At 41.3% G+C, this 23,366-nt stretch overlaps 1 non-coding gene across 1 annotated transcript; it reads left to right on the top strand.

Annotated features, from left to right (window-relative positions):
- The first annotated feature begins 5,031 nt into the window (after positions 1-5,031).
- Positions 5,032-5,138, top strand: LOC113594445 (U6 spliceosomal RNA). The gene has a single exon (XR_003414834.1). It is a non-coding gene; the product is annotated as a U6 spliceosomal RNA (small nuclear RNA).
- Positions 5,139-23,366: the final 18,228 nt, after the last annotated feature.

The following is a 23,366-nucleotide window of genomic DNA, read 5'->3' as shown; positions in this document are numbered from 1 at the left end:
TGTATTCTGAAATTTTTCAAAATGAAAAGTTGGGGGAATAAACCACAGTTTTCAACCACAGTAGTTTGCTCACATTGCAATGCTACAGGCCAGCTGTGGTTCAGCAATTTCATTCCGGAATCCAAACGGCCCCCTGGCCACCCCCCACCAGCCTGGGACCAGCCTGGTTACCTGGCGGAGGGAAGGGAGAGTTTGGTCTGCTCAGTGCACTGGTTCTTGAAATATTCTCAGGCTCACTAGCTCTCGGCCTCATGGTCCCCTAGCCCCAGCAATTTCAATGGCCAAGCCCAGTGGCAATCCAGTGGGCAGTGTATGCCTTCTTGGGATCTGGCGAATGAGGTTATCGAATTCAAGGAGAAAGATAACTCACTGACATTTAGAATCCAATAGCTCGGTTACCCACCCAAGACTGGTTATTTTCCCAAGATCACTAGCTGATAAGGGACTCCAGCTCAGATCCATCTCCAAAAGTCATGCTTTGTTTTTCTCTCGAATTCATGTGTTTTTTTAATGAAAACATTTGATTTTACATTTTCAAATTGTTATACATTTGTTTGCTTGAAAACTCAAGAAAATATATAAGGTATACCTTGAAAAGTTTCTCTCCCAGTTCTTATCCCCATTCATCCCCAAAACCTCACACAGGCTATCACTGTTACTAATTTTTTGTGTATCCTTGAGAGTTCTGGGTGCCTCTATCAGCTAACCCAAATGTATAAACTTATTTCCTCCCCCTTTACGACCTAAAATGTAACATACCAAACACAGTTCTTTGCCTTGCAAAGCTGTGCTTTGAATCAACGTCAATCTGTGCGTACGGTTCTCTTGGGGATGGGTACCAAGACAGAGTTAAATATGCAAAGATTTCATTTGGGCTCCATACCAGTGAGAGAAGAGGGGAAGACTGGCTCCACGTGAAATCGAAGGGAAAGGAAGAGACAATGGAGGCATTCCTGACACCACCCCCCCCCTCCCCCACGCCAAGCAGGATAAGGAAGCCTGGTCAAGACCAAGAAAGGAAGGGGGACTCCTTAAGCCCAAGCCTACCACTAGAGGGCTCCCAGTCTCCCAGGGGCAGGCCGGCCACACTCAGCCTCCCGGCTGGGAGCAGCCAGTGGGAGGTGTGCCCTCAGAGCAAACGTGGTGGATTTCAGAGTTCAGTGTCTGGGGCTCTCAGTCATGACCCCCCCCTGTAATTAGACATCTATGAAGCACTCAAAACGAGCTGTATTTAAGAAATCAAATAATTAAGAAGCACTTGCCATGCATTTTACACTTGCTACATAATAATCACACACAAACATTTCTGTCAATGATCTCATAGCAGGGCTCAACACCCTCCACATCCACGTGGCCTGAAAGGTACAGACAAACACACAACTCCTGAGATTATAAGAACACAGGAAAAATCAGGTGCAACTCAAGGCTTTTCTTTCTGTTAGTGTGATACCATGGGGCAAATTGGTACCTTCACTTTGAGGCAGCAGGGGAGGGAGGGAGAGAGAGAGAGAGAGAGTATCCATGGGCTTCTGGAGAAATGAAATGCAGTTGAATATAAAAATATACGTATCGCCCACTCCTTCTGCTAGCATTCCTCCTTTAAACCATTCCTTTCTTCCTCACACCACAAGAAAATCCGTTCTTTGTTACTAGTAAACAAGAGAGGACCAGAGATACAAATCACCAAAGTGAAAGGTTTTCTTTAGGTAATATTTTCTATTTCATTTTACAAATGTGTGTGTGTGTGTGTGTGTGTGTGTGTGCGTGCATGCATGTAAGAATTGTGTTAGGAAAGTACATTTTTTGCTTCTAACCTTCATTAATAAATACCAAGTAATGCTGATTTAAAATGTTAATGATTCAGTAAGTCTTGAGGATGAGACATTGAATCACAAGTTGAAGGGAGTGTATGGATCATTTATTCCACCCACCTCATTTACTAGATGGAGAAGATGATTCACAGAAAGATTGGTATTTGGCTCAAGGTCATACAGAATGCTAGGGTAGCATCTGGGAAAACTGGAAACACCAGGGCATGTGGAAAATGCCAGGACTTCTGAAATTGGCATGTGCTCCTTAAAATGCTCTGAATCATCCCACCCTGCAACAGCCACACCAAACCCTTCATTTCACAGTTCTGGGAACACTGCAAGAATTCTCTTCCCATTTGCTTAGGACTTCAAAGATGTACTAATCCCTCAAACACATGTTAATATGGATTTTCTTTGATGAAAAGGGACAGATATATTCTCCAGAATTAAGCTCCTCCTTCCTTCCTCCATCCGGTTTCAGAGTGAGTACCTTCCAGTTCACTTAGCGTCTTTCAGGATGGCTCCTGAGGGTGAAAATTAGCTAACGTGATGCTCTTTGGTGAAGTGAAATACTTTCCTCCAGAATTCCTCTCCCTAATTATGCATAACTTCTTTTTTTCCCACTTTTTATTGTTGTTTTAAACTTTTGACTTTCCCCTGTCTTATTCCTTATTCCTTGGCCATGACACTTGCCTGTCCCTCCTCCTCTCCCTACCATCCAATCTTGACCTGCCCTGGGAAGAACACACAAGCTGAGTCCTGAATGCCCCAAAACCACCCACACCCACTGACTGACTCATGAAATGTAGTTACGTGAGGAAGTAAAAGCATGTATTAGATCCCAGATCTCTACTTCTTAGCCCTATGACCTTGGGACAGTTGGACCATAATTTACTTAAACATACTCTCTCTGAAGTACACTCAGGATATTTGAACTATTTTGCTGCAGTGAGCATCTGCTATCTAAAATCTGTGCACTGGTATATTTCTTCAGAAGAGGTTCCTAGCAGTGGAATTGTTTGGTCCAGGGTATATGTGTTTGAAATTTTGATAGGTACTCTGCCAAAATGTCCATCAAAGCCAGAGATGTGTTTGTTCCAGATGACAGTTGCAGATATTATCATAGTGGTAAAAGGCTACACTTTCATGCATCTTTGAATTGGTGAATGGGGTCCAAAGTCACACCCTCTCATCTTCCTCCTTTCCTGCTTCATATGCAAGAGCTTTTTAAATGTGGCCTGGCATTTACCTGTTTGAGTCTGGCACTTATCTGTTGGAGTACTCAGAGGAAATGCAAACTCAGAGCCAGTAATTTGTCAATCTCTGTTTCAAAGCGCTGGATTATATCTCTCAATCCTATTACAGATGCTTGTACTACCTAATTGTATATCTGCAATTAGAATGAGTTGTTCTATCCAGACTTTTCTTAGTGTTTTCCTCTAGATTCCCTCTCAAATGGTTTTAATGCTTTTATTGCTGTTTTACATTACACAAACAACATAACATCTCTATAAAAATTCAAACCCATAGAGAGCAAAGCATGAGTTGTCCTTCCCAGTCTCGCTGCACCCTATATGTCAATATCTGTCGCTATATCTCAGCCATGCTTAGGTTTTCAGTCCATGATTTGATACTCAACTGCTCCGCGTACTGACAGTATTCAGGTTATTCAAATGAATCCCCAAGTAGAAGTGGCAAAGGCAGTGAAATACAGGGACAACTAGAGAAAGAAATAGAAACTCCCTGAACAGTTCTCTGTGACAACTGTGGGAGTATTTTGATAAGTGTTGGCAGCAGGACACTGCATGTGATGTGGGGAAGGAGACCTTGGCATTTGAACAAGCAAATGGTTTGGCGACAGTTTATTAAATTTCTGCAATGCTTGCAAATGCCAGTAACGCTTTCTCAGACCGCATACTTACTACATGTGACAGGTTTGGGAACGTTTCACAATTGTCATCAAATAAATGGCCCTTCAAAATTAAAAAAAGTATACGAACTCTGAATAATTGTCACCACTGAAACACAAGCCTACTGGAGTTGATATATTTAAACTTGTGTATTTTGGTTGCTTCTGTGCCACAGAATCAGAATCTAAGCAAAGGCACCCAAGTACAATTGTAACTCAATCCCACTGGTAGGTTTTGGGTCAACTATTAGACTTTCTTTATACCAAGTAAAAGTCCACATTCATTCCTAAATGTATATCTGTAAATGCCTACATTTAAAAAGATTTCAAAGCAATAGCTACCATTATGCCTTAAGGAACTAGAATAAGAAAGAGCAAACGAAACCCAAAGGCAGCAAAAGGAGGGAAATGAGGAAATTAGAACAGAGATCAATGAAATAGTGAACAGAAAAAACAACAGAGAAACTGAATCCAAAAGTCAACAAATCTTTAGCTAAGCTGACCAAGAAAAAAGAGAGAAAACACAAATTACTAAAATCAGGAATAAAAGAGGGCACGTTACTCCCAACCTTCTAGTAATAAGTTAGATTTTAAGGAAAGCTATGAACAACTGTATGCCAACAAATCAGATAACTTAGATGAAATGTACAAGTTCCTAGAAAGACACAAACTGCCCAAACTAACTCAAGAAAAAAATTAAAAATCTGAATAGGCCAATAATAAGTAAATAGATAAAATTAGTAATTTAAAATTTTCTTTACAAACTCTTCCAAAATATTGGAGAGGCAGGAACACTTTTAATTCATGTTATGAGCCCAGAATAATCTGATACCAAAACCAGAAAAATATATCACAAGGAAAAAAAACAAACTGTAGACCAAAATCCCTTATGAATATAGGTGTAAAAAATCTTCAACAAAATACTAGCAAACTGAATCCAGCAATATAAAAAGATTGTATGCCAGGACCAAATTTATCCCAGAAATTCAAGGGTGGTGTAATATATGAATATTAATGTAATACACTATATATAGAATAAATGACAAAAAAAAAACACATGATAATCTCAACAGATGCAGAAAAAGCATTTGATGAAATCCAACATGCTTTCTTCATCAATACGCTCAACAAATCAGGAATGGAAGGGAACTTGCTCAACCATCCACAGATAACATCATACATGATGCTAAAAGACTGAATACTTGCCCTTAAGTGAGGAACAAGAAAGAAAAGGATGTCCACTCTTTCACTTCTATTTAACATTGTACTGAATGTCATATCCGGACAATTAGGCATGAAAAGGAAATAAAAGTGCTCACTTCAGCAGCACATATACTAAAATTGGAACAATACAATGAAGATTAGCATGGCCCCTGAACCAGGATTAGACACAAATTCATGAAGCATTCCATTAAAAAAAGAGCAAATAAGTATCCGGATTGAAAAAAAAAAAAAAAAGAAGCAAAACTATCTCTATTTGAAGATGACATGATTTTGTACATAGAAAATCCTAAGGAATCCATTAAAAATGTATTAGAACTAATAAGAGTACAAGAAGGTTGCAGGATACAAGATCAATATACAAAAATCTATGGTATTTCTATAGACTGGCATTGAAAGTTCTGAAAATAAAATTAAGAAAATAATACCATTTACAACAGCATCAAAAAGAGTAAATTATTTAGGTATAAATTTAGCAAAGGAAGTGCAAGACTTGTACACTGAAAACTATAAAACATCATTGAAAATAAAGACCTAAAAAAATGGAAAGATATTCTATATTCAAGAAAACTTAATATTGTCAAGATGGTAATACTCCCCAAACTGATTAAAAGATGCAATATAATTCCTATCAAAATCCCAGTTGGCTTTTGAAAAAATGGACAAGCTGATCGTAAAATTCATATAAAATTGCAAAGAACCCAGAAAAACAAAAAAAAATCTTAAAAAAATGAAGAATAAAGTCTGAAGAAGCATGCTTCCTGCTTTCAAATTTTAACTATAAAGCTACAGTATTTAAGATGATGTGTCACTGGCTTACAGATAAACATAGAATGATGGAAAAATTGAGAGTCCACAAATAAACCCTTACATTTATGGTCAATTGATTTTTGACAAATGTACCAAGACATAATAGGGAGAGAACAATATCTTCAGTATATATTTCTGGGACAACCAGATATCCACATGAAAAGAACAGAGTTTATTTCTGAGATATATTTCCCATATCAGACAACATACACAAAAGTTATATGACTTCTTCACAACATATACACAAAGTTAATTCAATGGATTATAAACCTAAATGAAAGTGCGAAAACTACAAAACTCTTAGAAAAAAATTTAAGAGTAAACCATTTTGACCTTGAGTTAGGCAGTGGTTTCTTAGATTAAAAAAAAAAGCATAAGTAAAAATAGAAAAAAAATAAATTGCACTACACCAAACTTTCTGCACAAAGCATCAAGGAAGTGAACAGATTTCCACAGAATGAGAAAAAAAATTGCAAATCATATATCCGACAAGAAACTTGTATCCAGAACATATAAAAAACACAACTCAATAACAAAAAAGGGGCAACCAATCTAAATTAAAAGTGGGCAAAACATTTGAATAGACATTTATCAAAGAAGATATGCAAATAGCCAGCAGGCGTGAAAGCGACATCACTAACCATCAGGGAAAGCACATCTAAACCAAGTGAGTTACTACTTCACACCCATTAGGTTGGCGATAATTAAAAAGGCAGTTGTTAACAAGTGCTGATGAGGATATGGAGATACTGGAACCTTCAGGCACTGCTGGTGTGAATGGAAAGTGGTACAGCTGCTTTGAAAAACAGTCTGGCAGTTCCTTGAAATGTTGAATGTACAGTTATCGTGTAACCTAGCAATTCAACTCGTAGGCATATACCAAGAGAAATGAAAACATACATCCAAACAAAAAGCTGTACCTGAATATTCATAGCAGCATTAGCCATAATAGCCAAAAAGTGGAAACAGCCCAAAAGTCCAACAACTAATGGATGAAAACCAAAATGTAGTGAATCCATATGACAGAATATTATTCATCAGTGAAAAGGAATAAAGTACTGATACATGCCACAACATGGATGAGTCTAGAAAACATGTGAAGTAAAAGAAGCCCATCAGAAAAGATGACATAGTGTAGGGTTCAATTTATATTGAGTGTTCAGAACAGGAAACTCTATAGAGACAGACAGTAGGTTAGTGGTTGATTAGGACTGGAGGAAAGGGGTTGAGACTGAGGGTGAATGCAATGGGTACTAGGTTTCTTTTAGGAAAAGACCAAAATGTTCTTTTTAAAAATTTTTTTTGAAGACAAGTATTGTTTATTGAAAATTTGTTTTCTGTTTTATATAGATGTATCTGTGGGTAACAGTTGTGACAGTCAAAGTAAGATGTTCTAAAATTAAATATGGCTATGGTTTCACATCCCTATAAATATACTGAACAACACTGAATTTACACTTTAAATGGGTAGATTGTATAGCATGGGACTTATACCTTAACAAAGCTGTTTGTAAAAAAAATTCTGACCAGTCTGGCTGGCCTTTTGAAAGGATACCTTATTCCTACTCCCTTGGTCATGACACTTGCCTGCCTCTTCCCAGCAAACTTGACATGCCCCAGAGAGAAGGCAAGCTGGGTCCTGACCACGTAAAGCCACCCCAGATTAGTTGGATACAACCAACATGAAATGCCGGTGAGATAGCACAGCTCCAGAGATAAGCTGCCTTTGTTCAAATCCGTCCTCTCCACTTTTTAGCCCTTGACTTTTATTAGTTTATTTGCACCTCATCCTTCTAATTAATCATAAAAAATTGGAGCCATTATAATACCTTGTAGCATCTGGGGGCAATTAAAGCAGTTAATACATAGGCATTTAGCACACTAATGGGTATACTCAATGAGATCAGTTTTTGTTACTGGGAGTTGCCTGTTCATACTCTGACCCTTGTGGGTCTAGTTCCAGCCACATTTGGATGATTTCTCACTTTACTTCACATGGAGATAACATCAGTTGCCTTCACTGGGCTCTGTTACATAGCAGAAGGCACCAGGCCTCTTTGCTACGCTGTGGGTGGGCAGCATAGCCATTTGGGCATGGGAGGTAGTTTAGTGCAAATCCATAGTTAAGGGGAATTATGTGTTTTTAATTAGAACATTTTCTGCATCAAGTGTGTAACAACTAAAGGGACACATATTATCTCATTCTTAGAAAAATAATTACACATAAAATAGATTAGGAGTATAAAGAAATGCACTTAGAAGATAGTGAACATTGAAAGGGCGCCTGGGTGGCTCAGTCATTTAAGCGACCGACTTCAGTTCAGGTCATGATCTCAAGGTTCATGGGTTTGAGCCCAGCATCAGGCTCTGTGCTGAGCTCAGAGCCTGCTTCGGATCCTCTGTCTCCCAATCTCTCTGCCCCTCCCTTGCTTGCTCACACGTGCACATCCTCTCTCTCTCTCTCTCTCTCTCAAAAATAAACATTGTTTTTAAAAAAATAGAATGTAGTGCACCTTTAAAACGTTGAAAGAAGGGAGTGTATTTGCAATTCTAGTTTTAAACTTTTGACTTATTTGTAACCTGATTGTGTTTTTTTATTCAACTTAGGTTAATTTTCCTGTTGGTATAAGTCATCTCTGATAATCATCGTGTATTTATTCTCATCCCTTTCCTTTGCAATCTACAGTATTTAGATGCTTTGACAAGCTGGAAAATTCAATTCAGTGTTCTCTTCAATAAAAAATTTCCATCATGTTTGTCAATGAGAATTTGAGAATCCAGGTAGTAATATATAACAGATATCTCAAATGTTGGTAACTGAGTATTTATAAACAGACAGGCTGGCTGACTTTTTTTGTTTTTTACTTGTGACACTTTCATGAGCTTTTATAATAGTTTAGAGCAGTGGTTCTATATCTTCCCTGAGTAGCTTTTTTAGACTTTTTCCTAGTACCCACCACCATGACATTTTATTTTTAAGATTTTATTTTTAAGTAATTTCCACACCCAATGTGGGGCTCAAATTCACAACCCTGAGATCAAGAGTTGCTCTAAAAACTGCTCTACAAACTGAGCCAGCCAGGTGGCCCCCTCCATGACGTTTTAGTGTCACTGATACAGATCTCACGTGAGAGAGAGAGAGAGAGAGAGAAGGTGGTAGGGACATAGACAGAGAGGGAGACACAGAATCGGAAGCAGGCTCCAGGCTCTGAGTGGTCAGCACAGAGCCCGATGCGGGGCTCGAACCCACGGACCGTGAGATCGTGACCTGAGCTGAAGTCAGACGCTTAACCGACTGAGCCACCCAGACGCCCCTTTTTAACATTTATTCATTTTTGAAAGGCAGAGAGAGACAGGGTGCGAATAGGGAGGGGCAGAGAGAGAGGGAGACACAGAAACAGAAGCAGGCTCCAAGTTCCTAGCTACCAGCACAGAGCCCGACGCGGGGCTCAAACTCACAGACCACGAGATCACGACCTGAGCGGAAGTCGGCCACTTAACCAGCTGAGCCATCCAGGTGCCTCATGCTTTTGACCAGAAGCCTATGGATAACACAAACAGTATATTAACACATATTTTGTATGCTGTGTGTATTATATACTGTATTCTTACAAAGCAGTAAGCTAGAGCAAAGAAAATGTTATTGAGAAATCATAAGGAAGAGAAAATACACTTACAGTACTGTATTTACTGGGGAAAAAAATCCATGTATAAGTGAACTCATGCAGTTCAAAGCCCTGCTGTTCCAGGTCAGCTAGACTATATATCTGTTTAAGCTTTTTTACCACCAACAAAAGAATTGTCCCCCCTTGGGGGCAATATTGCACCCATTGAGAATTCATGGCCTAATTCTAGTATTCAAAGTTTACATGGTAAACTTCCTCCTCCTGCCATTTGTTATTTCAGTAGCAAAAATACACTTGAGGGGCACCTGGGTGGCTCAGTCAATGAAGCATCCAACCCTTGATGTCACCTTAGGACTCACAATTGTGAGATCGAGCCCCACATCTGGCCCCACGCTGACAGTGCAGAGCCTGCTTGAGATCCTCTCTCTCTGCCCCTCCCCTCCCTCATCCCCCCCTCAAAATAAATAAACATTTTTAATTAATTAAAAAAGAAATACATTCGAAAAACACTCAAATATTGCCATGCTAATTCAGTGTGGTCCATGGATCAACAGCATCATCATCACCCAGTAGCTTGTTAGAAATGCAGACTTTCAGCCCCACCTCAGACCTCCTCCATCAGAATCTCATTTGAACATGATCTTCTGTTAATTCAGATGTCCATTAGTCTGAGAAGCACTGGTTTAGACTACAGTCCTCTACTCAGTTAGGAAACATTAAGTTAATGTGTGAATGCAAAGAATATGCCTGGGCCCTAAAACCAGGTTTTAGGTAACGCACCCCTTCCTCGCAAGTTCTGACTAATACACCAAATTTTTTTGGTCATCAGTATTCTTTTTTTCTTTTTTAGAGAGAGAGAGGTGTGCAAGTGAGTGAGGGGCAGAGAAAGAGAGAGAATCCCAGGAAGGGCAGAGAGAGAGAGAAAGAGAGAGAGAGAGAGAGAGAGAGAGAGAGAGAGAGAAGCGTGGCTCACCCGAGGCAGGGCTCGAGTTCACCAGATATGGGACTCGAACTCACGTACCGTGAGATCATGACCTGAGCCAAAGTCAGATGCTTAACAACCGAGCCACCCAGGCCCCCCCATCGATATTATTTTCTTAAACACAGAAATGGGTGTGTTTTGTTTGTTTGAGAAAGGTTAATTTTATGTCCTTCTAAGCAAGTGAAAAATCCCTATGAAGCCTCACCTCGCTGTCCATAAAATGAAGCCTGTTTCGATAATAATAATTTCACTTGGATCAGGTGACAGAAGGAGCCAGTAATAAAGCAAAGAGATTTTTATCTACTTGACTGTTTTAAAGAGCCTGCAAGTTAACATGAGGATGAGAGGATACCGAGTTAATTCACTTTGGCTCCTTATTTATAAAGATAGAGTTAAGTTTTTCGTTAATTTTGGGGGGGTCTAAGAATGAAATTTTGAAACGCGTGTGAAATAAATGTGAAACATCTCAGTCATACAGAAGACATAGGCTAGCAAATAACCATATACCTACTACCCAGGTGAACAATCTGCCACGTGTAGCTGCTTCCATATTTTTCTGAAACATTTTAATATTTATTCATGAGTTTTACTTAACTAAGACTTTTGAGGTTAACACTAGAGAGAGTTCCACTACCACGAATCTTCCATTGTTATTTCCATCGCGTTTTCTCCGACTACAGGGGATGAGAAAAAAACCCTGGACCTGTCAGACTTGGTCCAAGTACCAGCTGAGTCTTTATTTTTTTATGTTTCCAGAGGAGCCTTGACAGCAGAAAGCCAAGTTCTCTTTAATTCTCCACTATTGACAAAGACCGAGGTCAAGTTAGGCCAAAAGCCAAAGTGCTCCTCGTTGAAAAATGCTGTGGAAGATTAGGCTAAATACCAGCCACTTGTTCTTAATCAAGAAACTCAGCTAACAAGTTGGAGCTTTTAAATGCAGAAGAAAGAGAAGAGAGTATAGAAAAGAGGTAAGAGGAAGATCAGAAGAGAGAAGAAACAACTTCAACTCAACTCAAATGCCACTCAACTCAAAACCCCAACTCAAATGCCCCTCAAAAGGCATCTCTTTCTTCTATCTCCCAATATCCCTTTCTACATCTTGACTTACCAGGATAAAATTAAATATATTTTAGACAGTTCATGAGAGGTGTGGTGTGTGTGTGTGTGTGCGTGTGTGTGTGTGTGTTTAGTGGCTGGGGGCAAGAAGGGGAGGGGCAGAGAGAGGAGGTCAGAGGATCCAAAGCAGGCTCTGGGATGACAGCAGAGAGCCTGAGGCGGGGCTTGAACTCAGGAACCATGAGCCACCCAGGTGCCGGGAAAGTGCCTTTAAAATCACCTACCTCAGCTCTGTGCTGACAGCTCAGGGCCTGGAGCCTGCTTTGGATTCTGTATCTCCCTCTCTCTGCCCGTTCCCTGCTCATGCTCTGTCTCTCTCTACCTCTCAAAAATGAATAAATGTTAAAAAAATTTTTTTTTAATAAAAAAAAATAAAATAAAATCACCTGCCTCAGACCCATTTTCTATATATTAGGAACTGAGGTTCCAGAGGCATTGGGTGGCTCATCTAAGAGTGTCTCTAGGAAACAGAGATGTTACTTCTGGAATGACCAGTATATCCTCACTTCTGATTTTCAGTACTCCAGGATGTTTAGTCCCTATCCTAGGAAGGACTGATGAGGATGGCCACTCCCACCACCAGGACTCTAATCCTGCGTGCTGCTTGCTAAACAGCATCTCTCCCCACGGGGCATTTTCAAAGTCTCCACTGTTGCCAGCCATTGTGTTCACTGGCTCCAAGCCAGCAGACAAGCATTTGAACTTCTGCACCTGAGATGATTCCTAGCCCTTCAGGGAACCAACAGCCTGGCTTTCTTTATAGTATTACACTTCCAGGAAAAAAAATATTTTCACAGAGTGTTCTAATTCGCAGGAGTATTTACATCTATAAGGCACACGGCAAGCCTTAAAAATTTGGTGAGATGACAGAGTTTTAAAGCCTATCATATGAGAAAATATGCCCTCTCTTGACTTTTCCAAAGAAACATAAACCTTGGCTTACATGGTGGACAGAATGTTGTCACTTACAGTGTTTTTAGTGGCAGAACTAAAGGTTAATTTGAGCTACTTTTCATCAGGGCCAAAAAAAAAAAAAAAAAAAGCATTCTGGAAAGACTAACACTATCCACCTGGTTTAAAGAGGATGGATCCAAGAACACAGTGGAATTCTTAAATCTTTGGGAGCAAAAAGCCATCATTCTGTTCCTTGTCCACCTCATCCAGTTTTTGCCAGAGCAAGGTACATCAAGTTCATTTGTGTTCTCCAACCCTCTCCCAAAGATGTTAAAGATGAAAGAACACAGCTGAGATGCTGGTAGGAAAAGTTGTTTTGAGTATCAAATGCTAAGTATAGCATTAAGAACTTGATTATGCAAAACATTAAAATATGTTCGGGATATAAACACCAAATAAATAATAAACAGTCCGTTTGCTACACGCACTTCTATTTATCTGCCTTATGTTGGAGGACATACTGAACTCCGTACTTCAGAGGAGGGCCTTGAGGGGCGCCTGGGTGGCTCAGTCGGTTGAGCGTCCAACTTCGGCCCAGGTCATGATCTTGCTCTCTGAGAGTTCTAGCCCCACGGCGGGCTCTGCGCTGACAGCTCGGAGCCTGGAGCCTGCTTGGGATTCCGCATCTCCTTCTCTCTCTGTCCCTCCCCAACTTGTGTGCGCGAGCGTGCTCTCCCTCTCTCTCTGTCTCTCTCTCTCCCTCAAAAGTAAATAAACATTAAAAAAAATTCAAAAGAGGGTTTGAGGACTAGGGCTAAAGACAAAGAGCTGCAGTGGCTTCTATCTTTTTCTATCTGTAATTCAAGAAAAATTAACCGAAATGCAAAGAATGCTTTCTTTAATTTTTTAAATTTATTTGAGAGAGAGAGAGAGAGAGAGAGCATGAACATAAGCAGGGTAGAGGAGCACAGAGAGAGAGAGAGAGAGCAACTCTCAAGCAGGCTCCATGCTCAGTGTGGAGCCCAACACAGGGTTTGATCCCATGACCCTGGGATTATGACCCGAGCCAAAATCAAGAGGTGGACACTCAACCGACTGAGCCACCCAGGAGCCCCCAAAGAATACTTTTAAGTCATGTTTTTCTTTTTTGGTTCAATGGCAGAAATACTCTCTTGGCAAATAAGCAGGTAAGAGACTCTACTACTAAAAACTCAAATATTGCCATTGTCAGTTTGGCCATGAGCCAAAAACTTCCGAATTTTTTACGCACAACTACGTTGAGGTAACAGACAATAATAATAGCGGGACCTTTGGAGACAGGTACATAAAAATGTGTATCATAGGGGCACCTGGGTGGTTGAGCGTCCGACTTCGGCTCAGATCATGATCTCACGGTTCATGAGTTCAAGCCCCGTGTCAGGCTCTGGGCTGGCAGCTCGGAGCCCGGAGCCTGCTTCGGATTCTGTGTCTCCCTCGCTCTCTGCCCCTCCCCCGCTCACGCTCAGTCTCTCTCGCTCTCAAAAATAAACATTAAAAAAATCTTTTTAATAAAAAAAAGAATGTGTATCATACTTTGTGCTGTTAAAAAAATCAAACCCACCTCAAAGTAAACGAAATATGAATCCATCAAATAATTATGAAATCCCTACAATAAATGCAAAGGCGCCATAAGTAATGCTGCCGCAATAGACTGGTTACTCGCAAAGATGGTCACAAGAGCGGAGGTCACATGGCAGTGTTGTAATGGCTTTAGACGCAGGCAGACATGGAACCGTCTTTTGTTCTGCCACTGACCAACTGGGTAGCCTGTGTCAATGTTTTGGACCTCACTCCTACCCTCACTTCCTCCAGTGTGCAATCGAAGGAGATAATGAAAATAGAGCACTGGGCAATGAGATGGGCATATGGAGATACTGAAGCTTGAAAGTACCAGTGACTTGAAAAAGATACTATTAGGTGCTATGGACTGAATGTTTGTGTTGCCACAAATTTATATGTTGAAGCCCTAATCCGAATGTGATGGCATTTTGGAGGTGGAGCCTTTGGAAGGGGATTATGTCATAAGGGCAGAACCCTCATGAAGGGGATTAATACCATTAATAGGTAATGGGAAGACAGAAAGGTCGGAAGAGAAGGAGGAAGGTAACAAAAAAAAAGTGGGGGGGGGTACGCCTGGGTGGCTCAGTCGGTTAAGCATCCGACTTCGGCTCAGGTCATGATCTCACAGTTTGTAGGTTCGAGCCCCGCATCGGACTCCGTGCTGAGTCAGAGCCTGGAGCCTGTTTCGGATTCTGTGTCTCCCTCTCTCTCTGCCCCTCCCCTGTTCATGCTCTGTCTCCGTCTCAAGAGTAAATAAACATTAAAAAGAATTTTTTTAAAAAAGGAGAAAAATGAGATGGGGTGAAGAATCAATGAAATCAGCTCAATTTTAGACTCGATTTTAATTTCACATTTTTTAAATCAACTGAAATTGATTTTGTGTGGCCCATCTATGTACATATATATAAAAAGAGGCCAGAGAAGCAACCAGCTCTCATTCTGCCACGTGAGGATACCATGAAAAGTTGGCTGTCTGCAACCCAGAGGAGGACCCTTACTGAAAGCTGATCATGCCGACACCCCGATCTTAGACTTCTGGCCCCCAGAATGTGAGAAATAGATTTCTGTTGTTTGTAAGCCACCTGGTATCTGGTACTTCGTTATAGCAGCCTAAAGAAACTAAGTTATTAGGTTAAAAAAAAACTTACAGTACAATCACATTCTCGTCAAACATTTATCGATCTGTATGTTCATCTAGTAGCCAAATATTTATTGAGCATTTAATAACTGACAAGCCCTTTTTTGGTAAAAGAGACTATAATAGTGAACTAAAAATTAGACAAACTTCTGCCTTCATGGGGTCCACAGTCTACTACTGGTGACTGGTTATGACTAATTGAGTTTAATATCCCAACTGGGATGCCGGAGAGGAAGGGGGTAATGAGAGCTTGCAATGGTAGGATTTGATCCAATCAGGAAGGGCAGGGAAGTTTCCTAAGGAAACTGCATTTTAGCAGAGACAGAAAAATAAGTAGGCTTTGACCGTGTGAGAGGGAAGCATATGGGAAGCAGTGCACATAATGGTTAAGCAAATTGAGGCTGGAGTGAGCCAGGTGCTGTCCCAAAGCTCACCTTACCACCCACAGAATCCCAGTCATGATTCGGGACCTGCCACTCAATTTCTCCATAGCAGTGACCTCACCTGTAAAATGGACGTAACAGATTTCCTTATTTAATATGATTGTTATGAGAGTCAAAATAGACAAAATGAAAAGAGCTTAGCATGGTGCCCAATGTTCGGAATATATTTAATAAATGCTAGAGAATACCAAAGTTGACGGGGGGGGGGGGGGGGCGGGGAGGACAAAGAATGAAGACCCAAGTACAAAGAGGGAATAGGGTATGCAAAGTCCCTGGGGCAGCATGATGACAAACACAGGGCTTCGTTCCCTGTTGGAAATCCTTTTATTCTGAAAGCTGCTGGAAACCATTGAAGGATTTAAGCAGTGGGCACTCCAGGGTCTCCATCATTTTCCCTCTCAAGCATAGTGCTACATACAGCCCCACCTGCCCACCTTTGCACATGCTGGTTCCTCGTCATAGACTGTTCTTTCCACTTGTCTTCTCCTACTTGCTTCAGATTTCAGGCTAAGTGCCACTTCTTCAGAGAAGCCTGACCCCAACCAGCCAAACCCTTGTTAATAGCTCCCCTAGAGTGCAAGCTCGCTTTGCCTGATTGAGGTCTGTCTCCCCTACCTACATCTCCAGAGACGAGGCACTGTCAGTTACTGTGCCTCATTGTGTCCCCTACCATTAGCACAGCGGTTGGCCTCTAGTAGATGTTGATTTCATAGTAGGTAATGGGAAGACAGAAAGGTTGGAAGAGAAGGAGGAAGGTAACAAAAAAAAAAAGTTGGGGGGGGGACGCCTGGGTGGCTCAGTCGGTTAAGCATCCGACTTCGGCTCAGGTCATGATCTCACAGTTTGTAGGTTCGAGCCCCGCATCGGACTCCGTGCTGAGTCAGAGCCTGGAGCCTGTTTCGGATTCTGTGTCTCCCTCTCTCTCTGCCCCTCCCCTGTTCACGCTCTCAAGAATAAATAAACATTAAAAAAAATTTTTTTTTAAAAAGGAGAAAAATGAGATGGGGTGAAGAATCAATGAAATCGGCTCAATATTAGACTCAATTTTAATTTCACATTTTTAAAATCAACTGAAATTGATTTTGTGTGGCCCATCTATGTACAGATGTTCTAAAAATAGAGAAAACTGATCTGGACTTTGAGAGATCTAAGCTGGAGACATGTTTAGGGTCATTAGAACATGAACAATAGTGGGGCACCTAGGGTCTGACTCTTAGTTTCGGCTCAGGTCATGATCTCGCGTTTTGTGGGTTTGAACCTGCGTTGGGCTTTGCACTGACAGTGTGGAGCCTGCTTGGGATTCTCTCTCTGTCCTCTCCTCTCTCTCTCTCTTTTACTCTCACTCTCACTCTCTCAAAAATAAATAAAAACATTATGCAAAATGGCTGAAGCAAGGGAATGGGGAATAGCAGGGCCTTTGGAGACAGATCTTTTGGGGTCACTACCTGTGTGGGCAGGTTGCTAAGTCTCTAGGTCTCCTTTAAGAACAAGACATAGGTAGGACCCTATCATAGCCAGTCACGCTTTCAACAACGTGCTTCCCATGTAGTCAGGCTGCTTACACCTACCCAGCTGGTCACCCAGGTTACCCTGAATGTTAACCATACAGAAAAATGAGATATTTCCATTGACTTGGCATCTGGAGTTTCTCAAGTTCAGACTGATATCTGTCAGTTAGAGATATGCATAATTTTACCTCTCCCCAGCTCCGTCACTGGGTTGTTGTGGAGAACATGCAAAATCTCAAACAGAAATCAAACACATGAAGATGCCATTATCATGATAGAGATTAAGTGATAATACCCATGATAATATCTCTTTTTTTTTTTCCATCCTATGAAAAGAGAGAAACACATTCCACTGGAGTCCATCTTTTCAGATACCTTAGCAGTTAAGAACATGGGTCTCGGAAGTCCAAATAACTTGGGTGTAAACCTGGCTCAATTATTTCGTAGTGGCCTAGTCCTGAATCGGGGACTTCGTTTTCTTAAGTCTTTCTTCCAATCTGTAAGATAATAATAGCCCCGCTTCCCAAAGTTGTTTATTAGGTGACACCTATGATGGGCTTTGCACAGTGCCAGGCATAAGTAGTGCTTAATAAATGTGAACAATTAATACAGTATCATTATCGTTAGGAGTGTCCTGGAGAGCAGTGACCAAATGGAGAAATCATTGAATCTTGCCTAAATTCTTTCAGTATCCTCACTTCTGGGCTGTATTGCCCCAGATCCCAGATGTTGAATGAGATGGCAGAGTTCCCTGCAACACAATGGAGAGTTCTTACCTTTCCCACTCTCTCTTTAATTAGGACATGTTAAGTGTCGTCATCCCAGGCAAGGGATCCATGGGGGAAAATCAGGTAATAGTTTGGGTCAAGATGTATACAGAAAGGCAAACCTATTCCCAGCCAATGCAGAGGATCCATTTTGGGGACTCCACCCCAAAATATCACTAGTGTCCCTTCCAGGCCTGGCTCTTTTCTTATCTAGCCATGTGACCTTGAGTAAGTCATTTCACTGTTTGGGTCTCATTATCTATCATCTTTAACTGTGACATGAGAAAGGGGAGAACGGAGGGAGGAACAGAGCTGCGAATTATCTCTAAGTTCTCCCCAAGTTGTAGGTGTTATGATTCCATGCTTATAGACTAACTGGTGCCTGTCCCTTCTTCACTGATCCTAGCAAATGTTTGTTAGATGCTAGCTCCTCCCCCAAGGAAATTTCATGTACAAAAAAAATACCATTTTTATATTATCCAATTCTTTATAAAATTGCTAATTGTCATTCAATAAAGAAGCCAACCATTGAGTTGATAATAAATGTGCTTTTAAAAATGAAAGTATTAATAATTTACTGATTGCCGATGAACTTCATTTAATTGATATGTAGAACCACCTTAGTGCTGTTAAATCATATGAGAGTAAAGAATGTGAAAGATATTCCTGCTTGTAGTAATTAGAACCAGGTGAGGCTAGTGAGAGGTTTTTTGTTTGTTTTTCTTGGAAGAAAGTTTTGTTATAATGTACCTGAAGAAAGATGTCACTTTGGGACAGTAATGAAGGCTGCATGCTGGGGAAACACTGTGGGTTTCTCTGAATAGGTTTATCTGGCTGGAAACGGATGTGGTTTGAACACAAGCCATGAGTGTGCTTATATACATATCAGAATGGAATGTCGAAATGAGGCTTATTCCAGAAAGTGATCTGAGGAGATAATAATTGAGGGACAAGTCATAAGAATCCCATTAGTTAAAGACCTTAAATTCTACCCACAGTTTAAAATTTATAGGAGAGACACTTGGGAATCTATGTGGTTCAGGAAACGAAAGACTTTTTTTCCCCCTTCTTTTCTCTATATTGCAGAGTGTGGGCACACTTTCCAGCATCTTCTCCACACCCAGGAAGAAAAATAACCCATCCAACACAGAAATACCAAATCTGAGATGTTGTGAGAAGTCACTCAATTTAAACCCAGCCTTCTCTCCACTGCTCGCTTCAGGAAGTGTGCCTCCACACCTCCTCAACCTTCCCTTGAATTCAGAATGAGGGTGGGTGGAAAGAAACAATGGTAAGATGTCCCAAAGCACCAAGTCCCCATGGATGCTGGCCTGACAAAACTGTGTATAGTGTCATAGTAAGAGGGATTATGACACGTGGGGAGAGGGGGAGCCCAGTAGGAGCACGGAGAATAGAAGGGAGGTTGAGGGACTCCTGTGTTTCCCCTCCAGGCCTCCAGACAAACCGCCCCATGCTGCCTCAGGGCAGGGATTCTTGCCATCAGGGAGATAATGAAACCAGCTCCCAAGCACTCACTGTGCAGTATTAACCACTGCTATTCCTTCCAGCATCCGGCTGCTGATGTTTGTAATCACGTCAGTATTTGTTTCTATCCCATGCCCTACTTTTATACCCTGTTAAGTATGGAACACAAGTGTCTACATTTTTTCTAAAAGTTGGGTGGAGGCTCGCTTTCTCTGTTGTCCAAGGGGCCAGTGCCCTCATAATTGCTGACTGCAGGAGAAATTCTCAGTCCTCTTCTCTTGGCATGTGACGCTGTAAACACCTTTGCTCCTAATTCTCTCCCATTTCCTCTCACTCTTTTTTGGCTGCTCTTTTCTGTGATCTTTCTCTAGGTCTTCCTTTGGTTTGTTTTAATTTTGTTGCTAGATCTTGGGGGTTTTTCTTAGGGCAATTTTAGGTTCACAGCAAAATTAAGCAGAAGGTCACAGAGATTTCCCACATACCCTCCCCCATTATCAGCACCCCCCACCAGAATGATACATTGGTCAAATTCATAAACCTACACTGACACCTCACGATCACCCAGAGTCCACAGTTTGCATTACGGTTCACTCTTGGTGTTGTATATTCTATGGGTGGGTTTGGACAAATATATGTTGATATGTATTCACCGCCGTAGGGTAGGTAGCTTCACTACCCTACAAAATCCTCTGTATTCCACCTATCCATCCCTCTGTCTCCCCTAATCCCTGAAAACCACTGATTTTTACTGCCTCCATACTTTTGACTTTTCCAGAATGTCATATAGTCAGAATCATACCAGATGTGGCCATTGGGGATATTGGCTTCTTTCACTTTGTGATCTGCATTTAAGGTTCCTCCAGTTCTTTTCATGGATTCATTTCTTTTTTAGCTCTGAATAGTATTCCACTGTCTGCATGTACTATAGGTTATTTATCCATTCACCTACTGAAGAACATCTTGATTGGTTCCAAGTTTTGACAATTATGGATAAAGCTGTTCCAACCATCCATGAGCAGGTTTTTGTGTGGACATAAGTTTTTCGGCTCCTTTGGATAAATTCCAAGAAGCATAATTACTAGACTGTATAGTGTGATATTGTGATATAATAAGACATATAGATTTGGTCTCCATCCCTGATTCCTGTACAGAGCTCCTAAAATCCTTGTAATTTCCCGAGTGATGGGCTGATAGCATCTTTTGTTATAGTATCTGATCTTAGTCCCAGTTTCCTAACGCAAAAGCTTCTAAGACCCTTGGGATCTCTGGAACGATGAGTGTCTTTTGAATGCTAATGAGATGTCTAGTGGCTGGGGGCTCCTAGATAGCTTCAGATTGGGGGCTGGTCACCAGAAGGACCTGGGCATGATTAGAGGGTTAGAACTTTCAGCCCCACCTCACACCTCCAGAGGGGTGAGGGGCTGGAGATTGAGTTAATCATCAATGGCCAATGATTTCTTTAGTCATACCTACCTAACAAAACCTCCATAAAAACCCCTAAACTACAGGGATCAGAGATCTTCCAGGTTAGCGAATGTATCCATATAAAGAAGGACGGTGTCCCCCAACTCCATGAGGTAAAAGCTCCTGTGCTCAGGACCCTTCCACACCTCACCCTATGTATCTCTTCATCTGGCTGTTTGGTTGCATCCTTCTTAATAAACAGGGGACAGTAAGTCAGTAAGTTTCCTTGAATTCTGTGAGCAATTCTAGCAAATCAGTCAACTCATTCCAAATCTGCTGGAACTATGTATATTCCCTCTGTTTCTTATTCAGTTAATGTGCTATTTATAACAAATGCATACACCAACCCAGGCTAAAAATCTCAGTTACCCTCTCCCCCTTGTCACCCCCATACCTAATCCATGACAATCCTGCTAACCAGGTTTGTGAAATATCATTTGAAGCTACTTGCTTCTTTACTTCTCCCACTGTGATCATTTACCTCATGCCTCAGCTCTTTCTCAGAATATTGCAATAGTTTTCAGAATTATCTAACCTCCTGATTCTCTGATCTCTAATCCACTTTACATTTCCATACCAGTCATCATTCTTCCTGCACTGATGGAAATGCTCTATATCTGCACTGGCCAATAGATTAACCATTACCCCCTATGTTCCTATTGAGAACATCAAACATGGCTAGCGTGACTGGAGACTTGAATTTTAAATTTGACTGAATCCAAATCGACACAGCTACATGGATCTGGAGGCTGCCATATGGGATAGCACAGTTTTAAAACATGATTTTTTTTTCTTCTTTTCATATCCTACTCTAGTGCTTTCAAAAAGCTCTTTAACTGCAGGATAAGGTCCAGAGTCTGTAGTATGGCACTGAATGACTCTCATAATCCAACCGCCTCTTCGGTTCTCGCCACTTCCGCTGGCACTGTAGAACATTGCTTTACCTAAACAAGCCAGAATTTTCCAGCTTTCCATCTTGCTCTTTTCTCTACCTAGAATGCCATTTGCTTATTTTCTTCCCTTCAACAACTACAATTTTTCATGCCTTATAAAGCCCTGCACACACCCTTCAATAGAGAAACATCCCCCTTATTCTTGACCTTGAACAAGCCACTGGCATCTAGCAGTCCAGTTTTCATCTGCAAAGTGGGAATGATAACATTTTCTCCCTTACAGAGTTGTTGGGGAATTCAGTGTGGCACTAGCCAGACTCCCCCACTGAGAAAGCACTCAGTAAAAAGTGCTGTTATTATTTTCTGTTCTCCCACAACACTTAGGTGATATTAGAAATCTTTCCAGATGGGACTTTCTCTCTCAAGACCGTGAGCTCGTTAGTAGCAAAGACTCAGTCTTGTTCATCATTGTACCCCAGCATCCAACACACTGTAGCTATTTGACAAATGCTTTAACTGATGACAACTGAGTGAATCACTTATTCACCTAGGATGTCGCAGAAAAAAAAAAAAAAAGTATGCCTTTTTGTGTGTGTCTTTAGGGAGGAGCAAAAGAGATCCATAGTGGCAAGAACAAGAAAAGAGAATGCCAACAACTCTTGTAAAGCATTATATTTTTCTGGTCACTGCCCAGAAAACTGGCATAAAAATGTGTTGTTAAATCTCTGTCCTCTCCCCTTGCTTGACTGGAGTGTAGCTCTTACGTTTTTGCCATTTTGACTTTCTGGGTCCTCTGCCCGTCTCCTGCCTTGAGTATCAAGCTTCCATCCCTGTCACCAAGGAAACAGCAGGGAGGTCTCATTCCTCACAGCTCCGCATATCTAAACTCTGGTCGCCTTTGTCCAGTGAGCTAAATTCTTCATGTGCACACCACTAAATCAACTGTCTTCTATTCAGAACTTTATCCATTATTCTACCTTTGAAAAACTGATGTATCACAATTTCTTCTCTTGGGAATGGCCTTTTTCCAGACCTGTCACTATTCTTGAATGCACCAGACATTTTTGGTCCCTGGGAGCAAATAGAAAAATTGTCTGTTTAGCCCTTGGAGTGTGTGCAGTATAAGTGCAGGTCAATTTTAAAGCAGGCAACAGAGCATTCATAATGGGTTTCCCTTTTAAAAGCACAGTAGACCAAAAATAAACCTGACAAAGGGCAGCTGTAGAGTTTTAACATGTGGAAAACTCCACAGGCAGCAGTTATGTAACTGGAAAGAAAAGAAACATAATAAATATTTCACACCGTTAGATGAACTTCCAACTCTGACACGTGAAAAGCAAAGAACACAAAACACACCTTAACTCTCCAAAGAGCACAAAGCTTACGCTGAGAAGGGGCCAAGGCTCTTACTAAAATCGGAGCCCTGCCTTGCAGCGTGAGTCCTCATTGCTTTTTTTTTTTTTCTTCTTTTTTTTCCCCTCTCGTGTCCAAGGCGGAGCCGGCGGATCCCATCTCCCGGCAGCGCCCCCGCCCCCCCACAGCTTCGCCCGTTGGACAGAAATTTTCCAAAAATCTCCACCCCTAGGCTGAAAACCCGAAAAGTTTTGTGCCGAGGAGAGGGAAGAAAGGAGTTGGAGCGAGGCGGGCGGAGTTGCCCTCCACCGCCGCCTCCCCCCCCACCGCGCCCGAGCGCCCGCCGC

This window comes from Acinonyx jubatus, chromosome C2 (genome assembly GCF_027475565.1).
Source record: "Acinonyx jubatus isolate Ajub_Pintada_27869175 chromosome C2, VMU_Ajub_asm_v1.0, whole genome shotgun sequence".
Lineage (NCBI taxonomy): Eukaryota > Metazoa > Chordata > Mammalia > Carnivora > Felidae > Acinonyx > Acinonyx jubatus.
The sequence above is the reverse complement of the archived record's forward strand: the minus strand, read 5'-3'. Positions and strand labels throughout refer to the sequence as shown.